Raw genomic sequence first — 7,365 nt, 5'->3', positions numbered from 1 at the left:
CCTCCAATCTCGTGCACGGTCCGTCGGTCGCTGGTTCGCACCCCACTACCAGCGAGCCTCGTGGGTTCCATCATCGATGACCTTCGCACCCCACCGCCGGCGAGCCTCTCTCTCTTGGTATATCATATTGATATTATCTATTACTGGTATATTTAGGTGAGGCGCTTCTTAGTTTCAGAGCAACAGTTGGCTATTGTGTAAGTTGTATTATTTAAATTTCGAAGTAATGTTGGCTATTGTCAATTGTTGTGCATAAGTTGTTATTACAGTGATCGAAGGTTGTCATTAACGATCCCATGACCTGTCCTGTTATGTAGGATGGAAGACTTGTGTAAGTTGTATTATTTAAATTTCGAAGTAATGTTGGCTATTGTCAATTGTTGTGCATAAGTTGTTATTACAGTGATCGAAGGTTGTCATTAACGACCCCATGACCTGTCCTGTTATGTAGGATGGAAGACTTGTTCGAAGGTTCAGATGCATTGTCCATGTCTCCACCCAATGTGTTTAGTGAAGACCCACTATCATTGCCATGTGGTTCAGAAATGATGTCAACCCCAATTTCGGAAAGGAATTCAACAAAGTGAAAGGGTCTGGTTATTGGAGAAGGATAAATTTTTCCTAATGCAGTAGCCCTTAGACAAGCACTATATAGGTACAGCATTGCTGATAAGTTTTCATACAAATTTGTTTGGCCCATTGCGAAGGTTGTTAGCCACTTCTCTTCGGGTTGTCAACACCCACTGTTGAGGTTGTAAATGAATTGCTGTAGTAAAAATCTACTGTAATCCTATTGGGTTCAATTAAAGCTGTTAATAACTTTAAAATGCTCTTAATTTTTTTTAAGGTCGTTATATATGCTGATAATACAATCTATTTAGAAGCTGTGGCATCCCACAGAGTGATTTGTCAGGGACACTGCCCAGGTTGTTAACCACTTGTCTTCGGGTTGTCAACAACCCCCGTTGAGGTTGTAAATGGATGTGGCAGAGATGATTGTGATATATGCCTATCATGTCATCATGGTTACCATTTGTTTATCCAGTTTTATTTAGTCTGCATTTGTGGACATGATCCGTGTATGGAACGAAGAATTTCCTGTTTTGTCAAAACACATGAATGTCATTACAAAAACTTCATAATCAGTAAATGATGTCAATACACATTAACATATCTTAACATCTAGCTATCACTACATGGTCAAATAAAGAAACAAAATCTGAACTTTACATTCAGCTGTCAAATAAAAAAAACTAAATACAATCTATGCTCATCGTTTATTTCTTCTTCTTGCTTTGGGAGTTTCCTCGTAGCAAAGACAGCACTTGATCACCATGCAGGTTGTTCTGATAAGTTACAAGCCACCACAAGCATCCAACCTTCAAGTCATGGATTTCTTGAGGGGATTACAAGCATCCAACATGCACAGCATACAGTCACAACCTACACATCAGACAATCACAACCTACATTTGTGCCATTCACAACATACACAGCAGCCAATGACAATCCACGCTAAACCGAATGACAACAATAACAGCAGGAAATTACAACTTATACATAAGCAAGCGACAAACTAACAGAGGCTAATGACAACCTGCACACAAGACAATAACAACCTTCACACCAACCAATCACAACATACAAATAAGCAGTTGACAGCGTACATACTAGTGAATGACAACATAGAGTAGTAAATGACAACATACAGGATAGTAAATGACAACATATAGAGCAACCAATTACAACATATAAAGAATAGTATATTCCCACTGAGGGAGTTACTTGATATAACCCTAGAAAATACAGGAATATGATGAATGAATGAGATTTGTCCATCCTTATAACAACATAAATTGGATGAAATGAACCAGAAACTACATTAAAATACTGCACTCACGAACTTTTGAGCTGTGATAGGTTTCCTAGTTCATTTGGAATCGCTCCACTTAGGTAATTGCAACTTATGCACAACAATTGACAATAACTAACATTACTTCAAAATTTAAATAATACAACTTACAAAATCTTCCATCCTACATAACAGGACAGGTCATGGGGTCGTTAATGACAACCTTCGATCACTGTAATAACAACTTATGCACAACAATTGACAATAGCCAACATTACTTCGAAATTTAAATTATACAACTTACACAAGTCTTCCATCCTACATAACAGGACAGGTCATGGGGTCGTTAATGACAACCTTCGATCACTGTAATAACAACTTATGCACAACAATTGACAATAGCCAACATTACTTCGAAATTTAAATAATACAACTTACACAAGTCTTCCATCCTACATAACAGGACAGGTCATGGGGTCGTTAATGACAACCTTCGATCACTGTAATAACAACTTATGCACAACAATTGACAATAGCCAACATTACTTCGAAATTTAAATAATACAACTTACACAATAGCCAACTGTTGCTCTGAAACTGAGAAGCGCCTCACCTAAATATACCAGTAATAGATAATATCAATATGATATACCAAGAGAGAGAGGCTCGCCGGCGGTGGGGTGCGAAGGTCATCGATGATGGAACCCACGAGGCTCGCTGGTAGTGGGGTGCGAACCAGCGACCGACGGACCGTGCACGAGATTGGAGGCGTCCAACTAGAGACCGACTGAGTGCGGACCAGAGACCGACGGAGTGCGGAGCAGCGAGCGACAATGTACCGAGCAGACACTGACAGACCTCGCCGGAGATTGAAGCTGTCGGAGCACACAAGGATGGACACGAACGAGACGGCGGCGGATTTCATGAAGATGACAACCGATAGGAGTTTTTCTCTCAATCGTGTGCTTCAGTTTCTTTCTTTAATCAGAAGGGCAAGAAAGTAATTGCACGTTTGAAATTTTTTGCCATAAAGTCCCTTGAGACCTCATATACATTTTATGATTTCATGGGACCTTTCAGTAGTAAATTCTCTTCTGTGGGACTCTACAGTAATTTTCCCATGTTTTAAGTAGTAGTTATCCGGTGACAGTCGGTCTTGTCAAGGTGTACAAATGTGAACTCGTTCAAGCTCTGGATAAGGTTAGGCGTGGCATTTGAGAAAATATTTCTGAGGCTGTAGCATTTAGTATTTTTTTTCCCTTAATGTTTTATCCACTTCTCTAAATAAATAAGAGTTAAAAAAAACTTTTAGATACATCTAATACCTTCAAATATTTTTAAATTCATTTAGCATCTTGAATTTTTTTTTGTCTTAGTATTAAATGTAACAAAAAATAAAAAAATATTTTAAAATACTATATGCACATGAAAATATTTGAATGCATTTAAAAAAATATTTTAAGGTGTTAGTCGCATCACAAAATATTTTAAAATTTTTTATTGAAAAAATACAAACGCAATAAACAAAACGAAAAATCGGGTGTGAATCCGATAGATTGGTTCGCAATTTGGGTAATTTATTTAGTAATTTATTCCCCTTTTTCTTTTTCTTTTTTGATAAGGTTCCCGCCTTTTCCATTCTTCGCATTTCCGCACAAACTCCCGGCATCCTTTTTCCTTTGACGCGCCAGCTGTTGTTTTGCACTAACCCCCAAATGTCAGTGACAAATGGTCATGACATTATCCAACTGCCTTAGGCCCCAAGATTATTGACGGTTGCGTGGCATGGTTAAGAGCATAGGGTAATAAACAAATGGTGATTAAGTTAGGTGAAGAAAAAACTTAATGGTTATCGTCTCCTGTTCTTGTGCGGAATAATTTCAAATTTATATAAGTTAATAAATCTAGGTAAAATTAGTTATTCCTTCTATAAAATATTAAAATCATCTTTTATAAAAGTGGAATTTAGTTAATTAGTTAAAGAAAATTTTATATTTAGTAAAAGATGTATAACATTTAATTTATAATATAATTTGTACTATAAGATCTTATATTTAGAATTGAAGATAGTAATATTTTAAATTATCTTATATAAAACTTGTTTTATTATGCAACATATTAAAGATGATTCTAATCAGTATTCAATAAGGTAAAGGACGGCGGAAAATTATATTGAAATGGTTATTTTTATTTTAACATAATAATATTTGAATATTAAATACTCCTCTAATTCTAAATATAAGACCCTTATACTAATATAAAATTTTTATACTAGTGTGTATAAGGGTCTTATATTTAAAATCGAAATAGTAGTATTTTGTGTATATATAACATGATAATGTTTTGGTTGATCTAAAATGCTGTTTAAGATCACCTTCACTGCATAAAAGGAGAGGGAAGGGGAGGCCTCTGCTCCCCTTCTTTTACTTTCTTTTTTTAAAAAAAAAAAAATCTCTGAATCAAAGTTTTAACAATTTTTTAAAAAAATATTAAATGCTTTGTTTTAGTATTAGTTATAAATTATAAATAATTATTAACAATTTTATGTAAATTAATGAAATTAGTTAAAATTAATTATTTATTATAAAGTAATAAAATTATTTTCAGGAAAATTATTATTTAAAAAAATGTTAATTAGTTACAAAAACTTGTAATTATTAAAGATACTATATGGGGGAAAATTATTACTTTAAATAAAATATGTTATACTAATTTAAAGTAATACATGTTATACTAAATAGAATATTAAGACATGTTAAAATACATGCTAGGGAGAGCTGAGATGAACTGTGCCCGTAAATGATTTTTCTTGGCTGCTTCCTTGCCTTCCGAGGAGAAAACGGAAGCTCCTAAAGCAGGCGTCACCGTCAAGGAAACTTCGTACCTCACTGCCGTTTATTCCTTCTTCTTCCATGGAATCTTATATATACACCCGCGCACACACCATTCTTGTTATCCTAAAAGATACTCACCGAGTTCAAGTCGACCCCAGGAACCATGAGAGCCACCGGTGATGCGATCGTCCTCCACCCTGTAGGCACATTCAGCGACGTCATCGGCAACCGACGCAGAATCAAAGAGAAGATATTTGCCCATGTGTTCAACTGGGACAAGCCCGTCGACGCTGCCGGCTGTCCAGAATCGGAGCAGATGCTGGTCCTCCGCCGCCGGACTGGCTCTTTCAGAGACGCAACCCCTTCCCGGAGCAGAGTGAAAGGCGAAATTCTTGCTGCGATCTTCAATCGGAACTCGTCTGGGGGAACAGGCGGCGGCAGATCGTCGGATTTGGTTCTCCTCCGCCTTCCGAGTGGTTCCTTCAGTGATTCCCTCTTTCACTGTTTCGAAGTACTTGGCTATCTGTTCAAAAGGGAACCTATGGACTGAGAATTGGACTCTCTGGTTTCTTCTCCGTTCTACAGGTCATTCGCTTCGATTGCTTTGCTTAGAATTCAGTGATTCCCTCTTTTTGGTTTGCGCCGGTGATTGTAAAATTGTTGCAATTCTCCTTTCAGTGAAAAAGAATTAGAATTCTGTTTTAGGCTTTGGGCGATCTGTCATGGGAGGCGTTGTGCTGTTTCACTTTCAGTAAGAATTAAAAGTGGTTTTTCAATGATTTGCCTCATTAAGTGTTTTGTTATGTCACCTAGTTTTAATTCAATGTTGATGACGACGCCGATGCGAAATTTGTTTCGCCGATTGCTATTTCACTTTGGATACAAACTCGAATTGAATTGGAATCTTGTTTCAATACCATCTGAATCTCGATGATGGCGATACTCGGAGTTTTCGTGAAAGGTTTTGGTACTGGCATTTTTACATTTTTTGGCCTTTTCATCACAGGCCCAAGGTAATGTAAACTTCACTAAAAGAATGCAATGTTGGCCCAATATGCTCAATATGCTCCTAATCAATAATATTTATGCTTCTTCCTCGTATTTTCATTATATATTAATCTGCTGTAAATTTTGAAAAGAAAAGCTGAAAAGGTAGGATGATTTTCCATTTTAATTTTTTATAAAAATAAATCTATATATATACAAGATATAAACTGTGGAAGAAATAATTGTTTTAATCTTAGTTAATATTACATGCATACAAAATAACCACACAAAAAAAAGAAGTTATGTATGATCAATTTACATAATTATTGTGTTCTTCCAAACATTAACAACAAATAAATTTTATTCCACTAGATACGATTATGTACATAATAACAGGGTACTATTTAATTCTATCATCAATTCAACTTTTAAATAAATTATTAGGCAAGAGGTCTCACTCAATAATCTTGTTGAGTAGTTTTTTTTCCCCTCTTCTTCTCTCCTTTTTCATAACATTTTAAAATGTTTGATCTAATCTCTTCACTAGCACATATTAAAGGGAAAAAATAAAAATCAAACAGAGTCTTATATTAAGTATCGGAGGTAGTATTTTTTTTTGTCTTGTTGTTAGATGCACATAAAAATACTTGAATGTATTTGAGAAAATATTTTAGGGTATTAGATGCATTACAAAATATTATAAGGTTATCCATTGAAAAAATATTAACCCAATAAACAAAACGAAAATCGGGTGTGAATCTGATAGATTGGTTCTCAATTTGGGTAATTTATAGTGTAATTATTCGCCTTTTTCTTTTTTGATAAGGTTTTCCGCTATTTTACATTATTCGCATTTCCACACAAACTCCCGACATCCTTTTTGCCAGCTGTTGTTTTGCACTAACCCACATATGTTAGTGACAAATGGTCAAGACATTATCCAACTGCCTTGGGCCCCAAGTTTATTAGCGGCTGCGTGGGGCATGGTAAGAGTATAGAGTAGTAAACAAATGGTGATTAAGTGAAGAAAAAACTTCATGGTTATTGGCTCCTGTTCTTGTGAAGAACACATAATTTCAACTTGATATAAGTTAATAAATCTAGGTAAAATTAGTTATTTCTTCTATAAAATATTAAAAATCATGTTTTATAAAAGTGGAATTTAGTTAATTAGTTAAAAAAGTCTTATATTTAGTAAAAGATGTATAACATTTAATTTATAATATAAGTTGTACTATAAGATATTATATTTAGAATTGAAGATAGTAATATTTTAAATTATCTTATATAAAACTTGTTATATTATGAAACATATTAAAGATGATTCTAATAAGTATTCAATAAGGTAAAGGTTGGCGGAAAACAAAAGGTTAAAGAATCCCAACTTGATAAATGAATAAAATTATATTGAAATGGTTATTTTTATTTTAATATAATAATATTTGAATACTACCTCCGATCCTAATTATAAGACACAGTTGACTAATTTGAGGAGATTAAGGAAAGAAGTTAAGTTAATTATTTGTAATAAATAGGTGTTGTCTTTATTAAAATATCCTTACTAATCAATTATATTGGCTGGAACTACAATTATTAAAAGGACTACCTTGGAAAAAATACTCCTCCGGTCCTTAATATAGGACCCAATTCTTGTGTTGGTTTTGGTCCTAAATATAAGACCTCTTTCTTATAT

The 7,365-nt window shown here is 34.5% G+C and overlaps 1 long non-coding RNA gene across 1 annotated transcript; it reads left to right on the top strand.

The window, feature by feature from the left end:
• Window positions 1-294: 294 nt before the first annotated feature.
• On the top strand, window positions 295-885 carry LOC114728544 (uncharacterized). The gene is made up of 2 exons (XR_003738675.1): window positions 295-331; window positions 452-885. It is a non-coding gene; the product is annotated as an uncharacterized LOC114728544 (long non-coding RNA).
• The last annotated feature ends 6,480 nt before the right edge of the window (window positions 886-7,365 follow it).

Source organism: Neltuma alba, unplaced genomic scaffold (assembly GCF_004799145.2).
Source record: "Neltuma alba isolate B1F8T4 unplaced genomic scaffold, ASM479914v2 tig00002446_pilon, whole genome shotgun sequence".
In the NCBI taxonomy this organism is placed as follows: domain Eukaryota; kingdom Viridiplantae; phylum Streptophyta; class Magnoliopsida; order Fabales; family Fabaceae; genus Neltuma; species Neltuma alba.
Note: the sequence above shows the minus strand (reverse complement) of the source record. Positions and strands in the feature narration are given on the sequence as shown.